General features: G+C 50.4%; 1 pseudogene; it reads left to right on the top strand.

Moving 5' to 3' along the window:
* The first annotated feature begins 2,188 nt into the window (after window positions 1-2,188).
* LOC147962946 (uncharacterized) lies at window positions 2,189-17,369 on the top strand (annotated as a pseudogene).
* The last annotated feature ends 1,422 nt before the right edge of the window (window positions 17,370-18,791 follow it).

The raw sequence follows: 18,791 nt of genomic DNA, 5'->3' as shown, positions 1-18,791 counted from the left end.
TGCCTTTCAAATAGCTCGCGGTGCCTTTCAAATATGAGCAAATTACTATGAGATTTAATCCAAATAAATATAAGATAAATCATGACTACAGTAGAAGAGATTAAACTAATCATGCGAACTAGCATAGCAAATGAATAGATCACATCTACGGCACATACTAGAAATATGAATTCTACCACGATCTCGAACAGGAAGGATAGAATCACATACGGTGCAGCGGGAGTAGCACCGCCGGCGTTGACGTTGTCTCCCATGTCGTCGAGGATGAGGTTGCCGAGGTCGGGGAAGAAGTCGTCGTTCGCGAAGTCATCGCTGCCAGCAGTCGCGCGAGTGCGCTCCCCAAAAATCTGATCGCCCCTCTCCCGTACAGGATTACAAGAGGCGGGGTTCCAGAGGCCTGCTGTCCTTCTCTCGGTGCACGCCGAAAGGAGGGATGGAGAAGACTTGCTTGGCGGCGCAATGATTTGGAACGGTGGTGAGAAACCATACAAAACGGCGGCGGCTAGGGTAGACGTCTGCTTGAGTTTATAGTGCGGGCCGGGCAGGTCGTGAGAGTAAAGAATCGGAAACGGTTCAGTAATTAACATGCATAGCTCTGTCCTCGAGCATGCATAACTCTGTCCTCGGCTCGGCTCAATCCCGCAACCCGCGGCGTGGCGTGGTGTGCCGAGGCGAGCGAGGAGGAGCAGCGCGCGTGTAGGTCTCCTCTTCTCATGCTTATACAAGTGGTAGAAGAGCTCACCTTATAAAGAGGTGCAACTATCTCTCAAATTCCAGGGTGGGACTAAACTTTACCCTCACTCGCTCCACTCACATATATGCATGAATGGGCCAAGAGAATTTTAGTTGAGCTTTCGGCCAAAGGCCTACTAGCAAAATTCCAACAGTTACATGCAAGACGCCGTCCTGAGCTTCACTTAAGCCGCCTCACCACTCTATCCTCGCTGCATATTGATGTAGTCAAGAATCAAATCGAATTGAATAAAACTACTTGTACAGGTTGTACAAGGATGTACCTCAAGTGGGCACGGCTAGCAGGACGGCGTTCCAGATAAGTCCATGTTCCGGCGAGATTAGAAGGGCTTGACAACATGAGATTGGAGGTTGAGGATGCTTCAGGTGGCACCAGAGAAGATTTGGACGGATGGGGAGAGAAAGGAGAACAGGCGGATGGCAGAGAGGCTGTGCGGGGCAGCGGCGGCGGGTGGCCGGAGAGGCCGCGTGCGGAGGCGGCTGGCCGCACAGGCCGCATGCGGAGGCGATGGCGGCGTACCCATACGCATCGAAGGCGAGCCCTCGTGCTTGTGTGTGCCTGTGTTTTTCATTTACAATTCTGCTCGCTCGTGTGTATTTCTTCTCCATCGTATGGCGGAGGCTCATCCACGGAACGTTTTCTCTACAGACTTAAAATAGCATTATGGGTTGAATACGTAATTTATGAGTGCTTTTTTCATAAAAATGCCGCGACGATGAATCTAATAAAGTCAATCCGTCCTTTATTATTATTAGGGAAAGATGTATGGATGATTTGTGCTATTTTCTATACGAACTTTGATGAATATTGGCCGGTTTGCATGAAATTTGTCGTGTTAGATCAAAAGCGGGTTAAAACGTATCCGAGCAATGTTAAATAACGTGCTCCCGCATCCATGTCCGTGGACTGGTCTTCCTTAACTCGTGCATCCATCTCTTGTCTCCGGCAGACATTGATGATGATATGTGGCCCGCGGCGCAACAAAGGAGACGAAGAGAGGAGCGGCCGGCAATATCGTACATCATCATCCTGTCTTGCTGTTCACCTCCTTACGTATATCAAGTGCAACATGCCCATCAGGGCAGGCCAGTAGTAATATTTTTATTTTATCCCGGACCGCAATGGTGCCCATCAGCATCAAGGACTCCTATGACCGACTCATTGTAAACTAGTATTGGCCATCATACACTGTAAGACTGCACTGACTGACTTCTGGTGATACCAACCTTTTGAAACGATCAAGTCTCGCGCCGACATATCATATGCATATCTCTGCATGGTACGTAACAGCCTTTGTGTTGCTGACAGATGGCAAACTCTGAATCAAGGCGGGCATTTGAGTGCTATGCTGACGACGGACAGAAATATTACTAGACCAGTTAAGCTAAGCTAGCATATATATGAAACACATACGCAAATGCTACTTGCAAACCAAACCAAGAGCGCATGCAACGAGGGACACAACAATATGGGTCGTCATCGCATAGCCATGAGCTTGCTACACTCACTTGTTGCCATCATGTTGATCATTGGTACGAGCGCTGACGATGAGGCCGCGCTGCTTACTTTCAAAGCACAGCTCAGCCCTCGCGGCTCGCTGCTGGCCTCCTGGAACACCAGCGGCGGCTTCTGCAGCTGGGAAGGCGTGACCTGCAACCGCAGGCCGGCGCGGGTGGTGGTGCTGAGATTGACTGGCGCTGGGCTCGCCTGAGCACTCTCCCCGGCCATCGGGAACCTAACGTTCCTGCGGATGCTCGACCTGAGCTTTAACTCTCTTCACGGGGACATTCCGGCCAGCCTAGGCCGCCTCCGCCGCCTGCAGAGACTTTACTTAGACGACAACTCCTTCTCGGGTACGTTGCCGGCAAACCTAACCTCATGTGTTAGCCTGACTGAAATCAGACTGGACAACAACACACTTGGTGGGCGCATCCTGGCTGAGCTCGGTGAGAAGCTCACAAACTTGGTACTGATCACGTTGAGAAACAACCACTTCATAGGGCCCATCCCAGTGTCGCTGGCCAATCTATCCTATCTAGAGTTACTCGACCTCTCCCGTAACCAACTCACTAGCTCGATCCCTCCAGGTCTCGGTACCATCGAGAGCATGCAGTATTTCAATCTAGTTGGAAACCTCCTCACTGGTATGCTTCCAACTTCTCTCTACAACTGGTCATCGCTAGAATTCTTGGTTGTAGGAATTAATATGCTAGACGGAAGCATTCCAGATGATATCGGTAACAATTTCCCCAAGTTGGAATTTCTCAACTTAAATTCTAATCACTTCACTGGGGTCCTCCCTTCATCACTTTCCAATATGTCTAATCTCAGACATGTTAGTCTCGCTTTAAATAGATTTAGTGGGTATGTGCCTCCAACATTGGGGAGGCATGGAGCTCTCTAATTACTAAACTTGGCTGAAAATAAACTTGAAGCAAATGACCACAAAGGGTGGGAATTCATCACTTCTTTGGCAAACTGTAGCCGACTGGAGCAATTGGTACTCGGTACAAATTCTTTTGGAGGACAGCTACCGGGTTCAATTGTGAATCTCTCAATGACTCTCCATGACTTATATATAGCACACAATGGGGTCTCTAGGGTTATTCCTACAGACATCAGCAATTTGGTCGGTCTCAAAAGGCTTATGATTGCAAATACTTGCATATCTGGAGTGATTCTAGAAAGCATTGGCAAGCTGGAGAACTTGATCGATCTAAGCCTGTACACCAATAGATTGTCTGGCCTCATACCGCCCATGCTAGGAAACCTTTCACGTTTGATTATCGTTAATGCACGTAACAACAACTTGGAGGGGCCAATTCCAGTAAGCTTGGGAAATTTGAGAAACCTCTTCGTAGTTGATTTGTCAAATAATTACCATCTTAACGGCTCAATATCAAGAGTGATTTTAAAATTACCCAACCTTTCCTGGTGTTTGGACTTGTCGTACAATTCCTTTTCTGGACCAATTCCTGGTGAAGTTGGTAGCTTGATAAACCTTAATCTACTTACTCTGTCAGGAAACCGATTGTCTGGCAAGATACCCAACAGTATTCAGAATTGCATTGTGTTGGAATGGCTATCATTAGACAGTAATTTGTTTGAGGGAAGCATACCTCGAGCACTGACAAATATTAAGGGGCTCAGTGTACTAAACCTGACCATGAATAAGTTCTCTGGTAATATTCCTCATGCTCTTGCCAATATTAGAAATCTGGATGGGTTGTACCTAGCACACAACAACTTTTCAGGACCGATCCCAATAGTTCTACAGAATTTGACATCATTGTCAGAACTGGATGTATCCTTCAACAATTTGCAAGGTGAGGTGCCAATTGAAGGTGTTTTCAGAAACATCACTTACGCAGCGATTGCCGGGAACATCAATTTGTGTGGTGGTACACCTCTACTTCATTTGGCTCCATGCCCCACGGGCAAGAACAAAATAAAGATGCCAACGTCTCTTGTAATTTTACTAGCGACAACTGGAGCAATCTTTTTCACACTTTCAGTTATTCTTCTTGTTTGGGTACTCTGCAAGAATCTCAACCCAGGCCACAAGACATTAGCACAAAATTTAGTTGGTGATCATCATCACAAGAGAATCTCATATGTTGCATTATTGAGGGGAACTAACGAATTTTCAGCAGCCAACTTGCTTGGGAGAGGAAGTTATGGTGCAGTGTATAAGTGTGTTTTGGACACTGAAGAAAGAGCATTGGCTATCAAGGTGTTTAACCTTGGTCAATCTAGGTATTCCAAGAGTTTTCACTACCAGAATTTAGGCAGTTGCCGACGGCCATATCTATGCCGACGGCCCCCGTCGGCATATATGGGCATACCCCGACGGCCCAACTAAAGCCGTCGGCGTAGAAAGGCCGTCGGCGTATAACCATCTATGCCGACGGGGCCGTCGGCATAGATAAGCCGTCGGCGTTTCTCCGGATATACCGACGGGGGCCGTCGACATAGAGCAGGCCGTCGCCATATCACGTGGGCCCGTCTACCTGGGCGGCGACGGCAGTTTGACGGCGTCAGGCTATGGCGACGGGCTAACGGTGGCCGTCGGCATAGCTACGGCGACGTCATCGATCCGCCGCGCCGCCACGTCATCGATCCGCGTCGGTCGCCGGTCCCGTGGGGTGGCATTTCTATGCCGACGGCTAGGCCGTCGGCATAGGCCTGCCCCATGGTTTTTGCCACGTCATTGATCCCCGCCCTACGCCACGTCATCGATCCAGGGCTCTACCGTTCCGTGGCCGTAGCTACGCCGACGGCTAGGCCGTAGGCATAGGTTTCTATTAATATTTTTATATTTTTTATATTTTCTCTTATTATTTTTTATTTTTTCCAATACTAATTTCATTAACTTAAATGTACAGAAAACATATATCGATTGCCCCCCACACGGGCCTTCTTCCGTCGTGTCACGGAGAGGTTAGACAGGACGGGCCGGGTACCTGTGGGGTGTAGCAATGTCGCCAGGTGTTGCGGTGGGCCCTCCTACGGTTATGGAAACGTGGTGGCAGGCGCAGGCACGCGGCTCCGGGGTGTGCCCCCTCCCCCCTCACGGGCGTCGATGCCGCCGTGCCCCGGGGGGGTGAAACGGCCACGTCGGGCCGACGCAGAGGGAATCTTGGGGTGGGTTGTGCCGGGACTATGTTGGGGGGTGTACCTATGGCTGGGCTATGACAACAAGGTGAAAAGGTCCACCGGTCAAACTACGTCCAGCGAAAGTCAAAGGGATAGACCCGGCGGTCGTCTGTGTCAGGGTTAGACGGGACGGGGTACCTGGGGGTAGCAATGCCGCCAGGTGTTGCGGTGGCCCTCCTACGGTTATATAAGCCCGTCCGGCGAAAGTCAAAGGGCTAGATCTACTGGTCAACTGGGATTCGGGATGGCCTTCGGGGTGTAGCAATGCCACCGAAACCTCGCATGGGTCGCGATGCATGTGTGAAAGTGTTCTGGCATGCGTAGACACCCGTCTTGGGGCTCCGTGGTGTGGCCCCCCTCCACGGAAGGCAGAGCAGCCGTCAATTAGAGGGGGGGGATGGTGCCGGTGCGGTGGAACCGGAGGGAATCTAGTGTTGGGTTGGCTCCAGACCGTGTTCGGGGATGTTGCTATGGGCTGACCTATCGCAACCAGGTGGAAGAGTCCACCAGTCAAAGCCCGTCCGACGAAAGTCAAAGGGCTAGATCTACTGGTCAACTGGGATTCGGGGTGGCCTTCGGGGTCTAGCTATGCCACCGAAACATCGCACGGGTCCCGATGCATGTGTGAAAGTGTTCTGGCATGTGTAGACGCCCGTCTTGGGGCTCCGTGGTGTGCCCCCCCTCCACAGAAGGCAGAGCAGCCGTCAATTAGAGGGGGGGGATGGTGCGGGTGCGGTGGAACCGGAGGGAATCTAGTGTTGGGTTGGGTCCAGACCGTGTTCGGGGATGTTCCTATGGGCTGACTTATCGCAACCAGGTGGAAGAGTCCACCGGTCAAAGCCCGTCCGGCGAAAGTCAAAGGGCTAGATCTACTGGTCAACTCGGATTCGGGGTGGCCTTCGGGGTGTAGCTATGCCACCAAAACATCGAACGGGTCCCGATGCATGTGTGAAAGTGTTCTGGCATGCGTAGACGCCCGTCTTGGGGCTCCGTGGTGTGGCCCCCCTCCACGGAAGGCAGAGCAGCCGTCACTTAGAGGGGGGGATGGTGCGGGTGCGGTGGAACCGGAGGGAATCTAGTGTTGGGTTGGGTCCAGACCGTGTTCGGGGATGTTGCTATGGGCTGACCTATCGCAACCAGGTGGAAGAGTCCACCGGTCAAAGCCCGTCCAGCGAAAGTCAAGCGGCTAGATCTACTGGTCAATGGGGATTCGGGGTGGCCTTCGGGGTGTTGCTATGCCACCGAAACATCGCACGGGTCCCGATGCATGTGTGAAAGTGTTCTGGCATGCGTAGACGCCCGTCTTGGGGATCCATGGTGTGGCCCCCCTCCACGGAAGGGAGAGCAGCCGTCACTTAGAGGGGGGATGCGTGAAAGAGTAGAGAGGGTCACAGCAAAAACTGGACGCACTTCGTGTACAAACTGGACAAACTCTTTCCGAGTATCAGGGTTTCGTAGTCCGGAGTGGGTACTAATGTGCATCCCACCAATCAGGAAGAATCACACGGATCGTGTGTTTCTTTCTAGCTCTTGCGAGTCGTTGGATCAAGGGTGTGTTTCTTCCTAGCTCATGTGAGTCGTTGGATCGAAACTACCACAATCACTTTGTGAGCCAGACGACCCTATATATAGCCCACCTCTCACCTTCCCTGCATAAGTCTTTCAGTTCATCGACTACATACATCTACCAGTTCATCGACTGCATACATCTACCAGTTCATCGACTGAATACAAATCATTCGGATTCGCCATCATACGTCCAACCGTGCATTTGATATGCATATATGTACAAACGGCTAGATCTTGCTGTGGGTCTGCCCCGGATGTTGCTCCAAAGTGTTCCTATGGGCTGACCTAACACAACCGGGTGGGGAGGTCCATTGGTCAAAGCCCGTCCGTGCAAAGTCAAAGGGGTAGATCCCGTGGTCAAACGCTACAGGGTTAGGCGGGACGGGGGCACTAGGGGTAGCAATGCCACCGGAGCGTCGCACCGGGCCCTCATACATGCGGGGTGGTGTGGTGGCATGTCCGAAGAGGCGGGACGCGTCTCCGGGGCGTGGCCCCCCTCACGGGACCGGGCCATGTCTCGGAGGGGGAAACGGCTACCACAGCTTACACCCGGGCACCGGGCCGGTAAGTGAACGTTTCACCGTAATTTTCCATTTTCTTAGCACAAGTCTAATGAATACCGGAGCTCACAAATATGTCGTAATAAAAAAATAAAAAATTTGCCGTAATAAAAAAATATGCAAAGTACCTATGCCGACGGCTTAGCCGTCGGCATAGATTGACACGTGGCATGTCCATCTATGCCGACGGCTGACCTTATCCACAGCCGCACCCACCCCCTCCACTCATTCTTACTCCCCCGCACCGTCTCCCCCCCCCCCCCCCGCCCGACCCTGATCCCCACCCGCGCCGCCACCCCCATTCCCTCCCCCAACTGCGGCGCTGCCCCGCCCCCGCCCCCATCCCATCCCCCACCGCTGCCACGCCGCCCCCACTGCCCGTGCCGCCCCCATCCCCTCTCCCAACACCGCCGCACCGCCCCCACTGGCCGCGCCGCCCCCATCCCCTCCCCCACCGCCGCCGCACTGCCCGGCGGCCCATCCCCGGCTGCGGCCGCCTCGTCCCTGACTGCGTCGGCGGTCCGACGGCCCCTTCCCGGCCCTCCTCTGGTGCTGGTGAGCACCGGGGAGCCCCCAGCCGCCCACGCTCCGCCACCCGTTGCCGGCCCCTCCGACACCACCTCCGCCACCACGTCCCCTGCCCCCTCGGTGAGCTCCCCCGTCATCCTGCCGCTCCCCCCGCTGCTGCCGTTGCTCCCCTGCCGCTGCTGTGCTGCTAGATGAATGGATGGATAGATAGTTAGATAAATAGATTTTTTGTATGTTTTTTCTTCTTCTTGCTACTGTTTTTAGGTGGATGGATGTATGGATAAATTTTTCTTAGATGGATTCATGGATGTTGTTAGAATCATAGATGGTGGATGGATGGAATGTCGGTGAATTTTTTTAGAAACTTTGTTTGTCATGTATGTTGGTAAAGTTAATGATAGATGAATGGATGGATGGATGTTGGACAAAATTTGACACTTGACTGAGATGTGATGATCTTGTTATTTTTTTGATACTCATAATGATCTTGATAAAATAACTGAAGACAAAATTTTGAGACTTACTAAGATGTGATGATCTTGCTAAAAAATGATACTCATGATGATCTTGCTAAAAAAATAGAAGACAAAAGTTTGACACTTTACTGAGATGTGATGATCTAAGTTGTTCTTTCGGTGGAATTTGCAGGCGTTGTGGTGTCGCATTTCATCAGAGTGACCGTTGTCTGACGCGTTGGTCCCCCTGAGCATCCCTCTGCTGTTTGACTACTTCCTCTACAGCCGAGGGTGAGCTACAAGTCCATCTCCTCCATTTTTTCATATCACTAGATTTCATTCTCATGTCAACTGACGTAACCTAGGCGTCTCCCGTCCGAAAGGGTTGCACGGATAAACATGCATTCAATTGCATATTTATCACCGCAGCTCTTTCGGATTGTCCAGCGTTTTCCACGGACAGCCCGAGGATGTGTAGATTGGGTATGTTCTCCATGTTCTACCCCCTTCTGAGACAGGATTTCGGCGGCGCCTCCCCATTGTTCTCCGAAGCACATTCTCTCGGCTATTTGCCGAGACGTGTATCTGGAGAACAGCGGGGAGGTGCTGCCGAAATTTTGTCTCGGAACGGGGTAGAATGGAGAACGTACTCAATCTACACATCCTCGGGTGGGATTAGGACCCATCTTTACCTATTAGAGATGTAGGTGGATTAAACGCGGTAGAAACTAAAAATTTGATGTGATTAATTTAAGTGAATCCTTAATTATGTTGTGTGGGTTGCAAAAAAGCAGAGGATGGCAGATAATCAGTGGATGTACAGTGGTTTTATCCATCGGAATCGAGTAACATCAGAGTGGATCGCGAAAACCGATGTGTATTTGAAGGAGATATTCCATCGTCCAATGAGAATTATCCCACCATGCCCCTGTGCGAGATGTGCCAGACGTCATCGTAGAAATCAGAAGGACATGAGTGAGCACCTTCGCACGCACGGATATATGCCAAACATTGACATGCCGCCGATAAACATAGCCGAGCAGGACCGTGGTAGACAGGAGGTGATGCGACAACGCATCGATGGATATGAGGACAATGGGGTCAGGGAGATGCTAGATGATGTCATTGTTGCAGAAACGGCAAATGCGACACCTTCAGAGAATGAACCGGAGGAGCCGAAGGCAACCGCAAAGGCCTTCTTGGAGGTCTTGGCCTTGTCGAAGAAACCTCTTTATGCGGGTGCGAAAATATCTCAGCTGGATGCCATCTCGCAACTGATTGCAGTCAAGGCTGAGTACGGCTGTAGCCAGAAATGCTTCGAAGGATTCCTGGGAGTATGGGCTAACAGCCTCCCTGAGGGTCATGAACTGCCGAAAAGCATGTACGATACAAAGAAAATCATGAAGGCACTCTCTATGGATTATGAGAAAATAGATGTTTGCCCGAAGAATTGCCTTTTGTTTAGGCACGAGTATGCGGATGACAAGTACAGTAGGAAGTGTGGTTCGTCTCGGTACATTGAGGTGGTCGGTGAGGATGGTGAGAAAAAGCAGCTAACTATCCCCGTTAAGGTTCTTCGCTATCTTGATTTTATAGAAAGACTGCAGCGCCTTTTCATCACGAAGGAGTCTGCCAAAATGATGAAGTGGCACAAGGAAGGTATAAGGTACAATCCAAAAAAAATCATACATCCATCGGGAGGGGAAGCATGGAAGTCATTCGATGAAGAATACCCCGGGGAAGCAGCCGAGGCTGGGAATGTCAGAATAGCCATATCAGGTGATGGGTTGAATCCATATGGTATGTCGTCCAATCCATACAGCTGCTGGCCTGTGTTTGTAATTCCGCTCAATCTTCCTCCCGGTGCCCTAATGCAACGGAAGACCATGTTCTTGTCGCTCATCATTCCGGGGCCTGACTACCTGGGGAAGCAATTGGGTGTGTTTATGCAGCCGCTTGTGGATTCTTTGCACCATTCTTGGTACTTTCCGAGGTTGACATACGACCGGGATCTGCAGAGAAATTTCTTGATGAAAGTTTGGTTGCACTATTGCATGCATGACTTTCCCGGCTATGCTCTATTCTGCGGATGGTGTACAAGTGGTAAGATGCCATGCCCAGTGTGCATGCAGGCTCTGCGAATGATTTGGCTGAGTAAGGGTGGCAAGTATGTAGCCTTTGACCTGCATCGACAGTTCCTCCCTCCAGACCATCCAGACAGGGAAGACAAGAAGAACTTCATGAAAGGCCGGGTTGTTCATGAAGTAACCGAGATTCCAACATTTTCGGGGGCAGATGTTCTTGCTCAGCTAAAAGCTCTCAAGCCTAAAGTCAAAGGCAAAGGCAAAGCCAAAGCCAAAGGCTTCGAGGGATATGGTGAGACGCACAACTGGACGCACATTACCCCCTTCTTGCAGCTTCCCTATTTCAAGGACCTCAAACTTCCTTACAATATTGATGTGATGCACACCGAAAAGAATGTGGCAGAGTCCCTTTTCCACACGATCCTCAACATTCCTGATAAGACGAAGGATAACGTAAAAGCTAGAGCCGATCAACAGAGACTTTGTGATAGACCATGCTTGAACATGAAGCCTCCCACAGGCGGTCGAAAAAACTGGTTCAAGCCAGATGCTGACTTTGTCCTTAAACCGCCAGAAAAAAAAAGAAGTACTAATCTGGCTGAAACAAATTTTGAAGTTCACCGATGGTTATGCATCGAATATAAGTAAGGGAGTCAATCTTTCAACGGGCAAAGTGACCGGCCTGAAGAGTCATGACTACCATGTATGGATTGAGCGGATAATGCCGGTGATGGTTCGAGGCTATGTCCCCGAGCATGTATGGCGAGTGCTTGCCAAGCTTAGCCATTTCTTTCGCACGCTCTGTGCTAAAGAAGTAAGTAAAGAGGTGATTGAAAAATTGCATAACAAGGCACCGGAGTTGATAGTCAAGCTAGAGAAGATCTTTCCGACAGGCTTCTTTACTCCAATGACACATCTCATGCTGCACCTTGCGAACGAGGTATTGTTGGGGGGCCCTGTGCAAAATCGCTGGCAGTACGGCCCTGAGAGGCAGAACAAGCATCTCCAACGGAAATGTGGAAACAAAGCTAAGATTGAAGCTTCCATAGCTGAGGCAGTTATCCTAGAGGAGGTGTCAGACCTCAGGACATCATACTATCAAGACCACGTTCCCCATCTGCATAACAAGGTGCCTCGATACAATATAGAAGAGCCCAAGTATCAACCCAAACTCGATCTATTCAACGCGCAAGGTGGGAGGGCTGGGGCCTCGAAATCTTATAACATGCCACGACAAGAGTGGGAGGACCTCATGTTCTATATCTTGCACAACATCAAGGAAGTTGAGGAAGTGTGGATGAGGTAATACCACTACACCATTCCTTTATGTCTTCCACATCATCATGTTTCATGTTCACTTAGTCCCGGTCTAACACCGCTTATCTTTTTTTAGTGATTTCGTTCAAGAGGAATGGACGGGAGTGAATCCTCCTACTGAGGCGGAGGCACTTACTCTTCTCCGTCATGGAAACCCTGGACGTGAAAATTTTGTTGCTTGGTTCATGGACAAAGTAATTTTCTACACGCCCCTATAAAATACCTACTTCAACATTTATTAGCTAACCGAACTAATGCACGCAACAATTTCCATTATACTTGTAGGGAAAAGATCCGAACATATCTATGGATGATGAATTGAGATGGGTTTCCATGGGTTTTGACCCTGCCGTCATAACATGTAAAAAGTATGATGTGAATGGGTATCGCTTCCATACAGAGGAGCACCAAAATAGCCGCCCCGATCCCAAAACTATAAATACTGGAGTGTACACCCCCGGTCAAAATTCAGTAGACTACTACGGAAGGGTACAAAATATATACGAGGTTAAATTCCGCCATGGGCGTGAGACCCTAAGTCTGCCTGTGTTCAAATGCCGATGGTTCGATCCGTGGGAGGGGGTAAAACATACGCCTTCCATTGGTTTGGTCGAAGTTAAACCATCAACCGTCTATGCCGGAGCCGATCTCTTCATTGCGGCTACCCAAGCTACACAAGTATATTATCTGCCTTACCCATGCCAGAAAGTGTATCTAAAGGGTTGGGAAGTTGTGTTCAAGGTGTCGCCACATGGTAAGCTACCAGACCCAAATGAAGACGATTACTGCAACATTAACCCCATGACATACGAGGGAGTGTTCTATCAAGAGCAACCTGATGAGGATGATGATGTGGTTAGAAACGACGACGCTAGACCATTGGGTTATGATGATGTGGACCCAAACGTCGACGATGCACGGAATGATGGTGAGACCATTGTCAATGAAAATGACATACTTATGCTAGAAAAGTTAAACGAAGACGCTGACGACGAGGAAGAGCCTCCACCTCCGTCGGACAACGAAGATGATATGATTGATAGTGATGATGAGACGGACCGAGAAAGAGGTTACAACAGTGATGATTCATATGGGTTCTAGCAGATGTACGTTTCAAGTTTTTTTTTCTATAGTTTAGGAATATGCCTTTTTATGCATTTTTATTAGTGTGTTTATTATCATGCCTTTTCCTTCATTTCATTAATTTACTAATTGCTTTTTCTCTTTTCAATACAGGTTCGTGGAACATGGGCAAGGGGAAGGCCGACGGCGTGGGTTTCCTACGCAAGGTCGTCGGCCTGCCTAGTCGGAGTGGTCGAGCACGTAATCCTCCCCCTCGGCTACTTGACGATGACTCCTCACAGGTAGGTCGACGGAGAGGTGCCCCTAGAGGAGGAGGGGGCGGGGGGAGAGCCTCTAGAGGACGAGGTGCTGGGGGGAGAGCCACTACAGGGGGTCGCGGCCAGAAACAGCGCACCCTCACCGACTTAAGGGTGTTGTATTCGAGGCCCTCCTCTAGTGAGGTACACTCTAGGGAGGAGGAGGAGGAGGAGGAGGTGGAGGAGGAGGCAGGCGAGAAGGAGGAGGAGGAGGTTGGGGAGGGGGAGGAGGTTGGGGAGGGGGAGGCAGGCGAGGAGGAGGGTGGTGGCGGGGATGATGGTGGTGACGGGAAGGGGGTTGACACGAAGGGGTGGCTGCGTGGCAACGCAAAGCTACCAAAGCAGGTTCCTGCTACTGAGGAGCAGAAGTGGCTCATTGAGCCCACGGGAAAAGAGTAAGTGGTTCATTATGTTGCTTGTCACATGCTTATTCCGGTTGTTATTTATTTTTCTTGTCACATGCTAATAGTTCATTCTTTTGCAGCAACTGGATATATTCTAAAGGGGTCCGTATTCCCAACGGCCTCATCACCGTCTTGCTGAAGTTATATTGGCCGGGGTTGTACTGTCCTGATCCAGTCAGGCAGCCGGACCGTCGGGTTTTGGCCACGAGCTGGGACCACTGGGAAGCGGCCCGCCACGCGGACCATGAGACCCATGCCAAGGCCGTGATCACTACTTTCTGGGTGAGTTCTCTTCAGAAGCACAAGTCCATTCTAGTTTCATGAATGATTTAACTCATGGCTTCTCCCATTCTTGTTTCATGCATGATTGTAGAAATTCTATCGAGTTCTTCCGGAGCACAGGGCTAGAGCGGACCAGATCGTGCTGCGCCAATGCAAGAAGAAGGCCCGCCAGATGCAGTACGAGGTGCGCTATGTGGCCATCTCCACATACTACCACGACTATCTTGGTGTGAAGATGACCAAGGAAGAAGCGCGGAGGATGGGCATTACCTTGGAGAGGCCCGAGTTCTTGGCGGTAAGTATAAAAGATTTTTCATTATGCTTTCATTATGCTTTCATTACCTTGTGGTACATTATGCTTTATGCTTCCATAACACCAATTTGGACACACCTACATGCCATTATGCTTTTATTATGTAGGTGTGTCCAAATTGGTGTTATGGAAAAGACGAGTCCTGGGCGGCATTGGTGGATCTTTGGTGTGATGAGGCTGGAGCCTGGGCGGCTATGAGAACCCAAAAATAAGGCTAACCGAGGGACGGAGGGAGTACATGCTCAGGGAAACCGAAACCACTATCTCCACAAGGAAGTTAATGTATGACTAACCCCATTAAACATTCTTCTTCTTATATTTACCATCAGTTTCTTATGTATGACTAACCTCTGTTTGGTGGTGCAGGAGAAGAAACTGAAGCGGCCGCTCTCACACATGGAGGCGTGGGAGATCGCCCATACGCGGAAGGACCCCAAGCCTGGCGAGCCCAAGTACTACGGCAAGAAGACCGCAGGGAGGAAGAAGGCCTACTCCGAAGCATATCTGGAGTTACATCCTGACACACCTGACCCCATTGCGGCGCCTCTGGACGACATGGCGGTGGTGAGGATGGGGCCCAAGGAGCACGGTCGGGACGCGGTTCTCGATGCTGTGATCACTCCTAGTATCTCCTACACACAGCTTCGTCGGATCGACCCGAGCCTGAGCCAGCGCACGAGCCAGCCAGTGACTAGTACACAGTCCCTCTTTCAGGAGCAACAATCTGTAAGTATTTTCCCTCTTATCTTCATTTCTCACTTCATTTTCCGCATTTAGTAGTTTTATGAGTTCCATCATGTCATACCGTAGGCCTACATGGAGTACACACGCCAGGAGACCATGGCGTGGCATCAGAGGCTTTATGAACACCAAGTGCAGAGGGATAGCCAGATGCAGCAGGCTTTTCAGGATATGGCGGCCGACAGGTGTCCTCAGTTCCCTACAGCACAATGCCCTCCAGCACAACCAGTGCTGATGAGCTTTGAGGAGTTTGTGGCACAGAACGCTGGCCCCTCGCCGGTTAGTTCATCCCCAATCTATTCACCCAAAGCATGTCATGCCTTTCAACACAGTCATAGATCCCGTGCATATGTATTTTCAACATGCAGGGAACAGGTGGATCTACCGTTGGCGGTCGTCTTCACAGCACTCCGGAGACATGGAGCCCGACCACTCCGATCCACGGAGGCGGAGGAGGAGGTGGAGGCGGAGGCGGTACCGCTACCGCTAGCACTGACGACCTGGACTTTGGCCGTCTTGGCGGTGAAGACCTCCGCGGTGCTCGATGATCCTTGTGTGGTGATGATGCTTGAGATGACTTGTGTGTGGTGATGATCATTTAGATGACTTGTGTGCTTCTCTATATGCTTATGCTTATGTTGGTTGTGATGATGTTCATTTAGAGACTTGTGTGTGATGATGCTTATGCATATATTGTTGTGATGGTGCCGGATGATATCCCGTTGTGTTCTATATGTCTATCCCATCATATATATCTGCTGATATGTGCTGCTATTTGAATTGAATTGATCTGAAAACAAACATAAAAAAGAAAAAAAAGCAAAATCAAACTATTCCGACGGCTAGGCCGTCGGCATAGGGCCAGCGTGAGCTCCCAGTTGCTGACACGTGGGCACCTATGCCGACGGCCTAGCAGTCGGCTTAGTTTAAAACTGTGCCGACGGCCAGGCCGTCGGCATAGGTGCCCACGTGTCAGCAACTGGGATCTCTGTTTGAAGGACTATGCCGACGGACTGGCCGTCGGCTTAATTTCAAACTATGCCGAGGGGCTGGGCCGTCGGCATAGCCCTGGCCCACGAGCAGCGGCTGGTCGGCACGTGGCACATCTATGCCGACGGTCTAGCCGTCGGCACAGTTTTCGACTAAGCCGACGGCTAGGCCGTCAGCATAGGGGTGCCACGTGGAGACAAGTCGTTGGGCAGACTTGACGGCGGCATAGATGTACGGACACCGTCAGGATAGGTCTTATGCCGACGGCCTTTCTATGCCGACGACGTTCCTGTCTACGCCGACGGATATTTTGCCGACGGCCCTATGCCGACGGGGGCCGTCGGCATAGGCCTGTCCCGACGGCCATTCAGGGCTATGCCGACGGCCCTGGCCGTCGGCATAGGGTGCGATTCCGGTAGTGTTTGAGGTTGAATGTGAGGCCATGAGAAGAATACGACACCGTTATCTCATTAAGAACATTACTTCTTGTTCAAGCGTCAACCACCAAGGTCAAGAGTTCAAGGCATTGATTTATGAGTTCATGCCCAATGGTAACTTGGATGGTTGGCTTCATCAGTCTCAAGAGCCCACTGCAAACAACACGCTAAGCCTTGCCCAGAGGCTAGATATGGCTGTGAATGTTGTGGATGCAGTAGAATGTCTGCACAACGACTGTCAACCATTGGTAATACATTGTTGGAGACTTTGGCATATCAAAGATTCTTCTTGCTGAAGATATGAGCGCACGAGTTGGAGACTTTGGCATATCAAAGATCCTTCAAGAAAATACAAGAGAAGGGGTGCAAACTTCATATAGCTCAACTGGAATTAGAGGTTCCATAGGCTATGTTGCTCCAGGTGACGGAAACTTTTCTAACTTTCTATTTTACTTTTCAGTTGAATATGGCATGTTAACCACAAGACATTGCATAATTGCAGAGTACGGAGAATGTTCTACAGTCTCAACAGCTGGTGACATTTATAGTGTTGGCATATTGCTGCTCGAGATGTTTACAGGAAGGAGCCCAACAGAAGACACATTTAGAGATTCATTGGATCTGCACAGGTTTGTTGAGGATGCTCTTCCAGACAGAACCTTGGAGATAGCTGACCCCACAATGTGGCTGCACAATGGACGACATGATAGCACTACAAGTATTAGGATCCAGCAGTGCTTGGTCTCGGTCTTGAGGCTTGGTATATCCTGCTCAAAGCAACAACCTCGAGAACGAGCATTGACGAGAGATGTAGTGGTGGAGATGCACACAATCAGAGATGCATACCTTCAGTTTACAAGGGATCATGGAGCAGAAAGAGAAACCTCGACCGAGCATTGACATGATCCTGCATAATAATAAAATTACCCATCGTTTCACTTAGTAATTGTTCTCGATGCTATGTTGCCCTACAATTTTATTTAGAAAATGCACAACCATGGGGTTCTGTAATAATAGCATTAGAGCAGGTTGTAGGGAGTTCAGAAATCAAGCAGTGTAATTGTTCTTCCACTATTTCAGAATTGTACACATGCAGGCTATATTATTACTTCATGCTTCAGACTGTAGAGAGTTTGAGAAGTTCCTTTTTGTCTATTTTCTTATTCTAATTTTTTTCCAAGCAATGATCCGAATTTATTGTTTGTATTACTATAAGGATAGCGATGCCTGAAAATGTAGACACAATATTTGACAAGTTTTAGATGCGCACCTCCTGTTTGTCTGTGAGCATATAGAAGTGTAGACGAGGAGAGGAATGAGAGAATGCACCTTGGGTGCTCTCGAGTGTATTACTCACGCTAATATAGCCGGGTTACAGAGGGGGCGCCGAGCGCAGTTACGTGAGGCGCGAGGTGCGCGAGGTGGTGCTACAACGTGGGCATGCACGAGTACGTGCAGGAGTGCTAGACTACAGATGTTACAGTCAACACCCCGCCGTACTCTGAGCATCGGGTGACCGGATGCACAGGATGGAACAGAATTCTTGGAACGCCGGCGTCAGGAGGCCCTTCGTAAGGATGTCGGCGAACTGCTGCGTGGTCGAGACATGGAGAACGCACAGTTGGCCCACAACAACCTTCTCGCGGACAAAATGGATGTCGAGCTCGATGTGTTTGGTGCGCCGGTGATGCACTGGGATGTCAGCCATGTAAACAGAGGAGATATTGTCGCAGTAGGTGACCGTGGCTGTGGGCAGAGGCACGCACAGTTCACCGAGAAGCTGGCGCAGCCAGCAGCATTCTGCAACGGCGGTGGCAACGGCGCGGTACTCCGCCTCCGCACTAGAGCGGGAGACGGTCGGTTGGCACTTCGACGACCAGGAGACGAGCGAGTTGTTGAGGAAGACGGCGTAGCCAGACGTGGAGCGGCGCGTATTGGGGCACCCGGCCCAGTCGGCGTCAGTGTAGGCCACCAGGTCGAGTGAAGTAGAGCGGTGTAGATGGAGCCCGTGCGTCGACGTGCCGCGCAGGTACTGGAGCGCGCCCACCAGGCTACGGTACTCCGAGGCGTCGCGGACGGGCGCGCCCATGGCGGCGGACATCTTCGAGTGCGTGTCCACTGGTGTTGACACGGGCTTGCAAGCGGTCATGTTGGCACGATCCAATAGCTCGTCAGGAAACTTCTGTTGGGAGAGGAAGAAGCTGGCGCGGCTCCACATCAAAAATTCTGTTTTTATCATTTACCTACTCGAGGACGAGCAGGAATTAAGCTTGGGGATCCTTGATACGTCTCCAACGTATCTATAATTTTTTATTGTTCCAT

Source organism: Triticum urartu, chromosome 6A (assembly GCF_056163025.1).
Source record: "Triticum urartu cultivar PI428250 chromosome 6A, HENAU_Tu73, whole genome shotgun sequence".
Taxonomy (NCBI): domain Eukaryota; kingdom Viridiplantae; phylum Streptophyta; class Magnoliopsida; order Poales; family Poaceae; genus Triticum; species Triticum urartu.
This window is presented reverse-complemented; position numbering and strand designations above follow the sequence as displayed.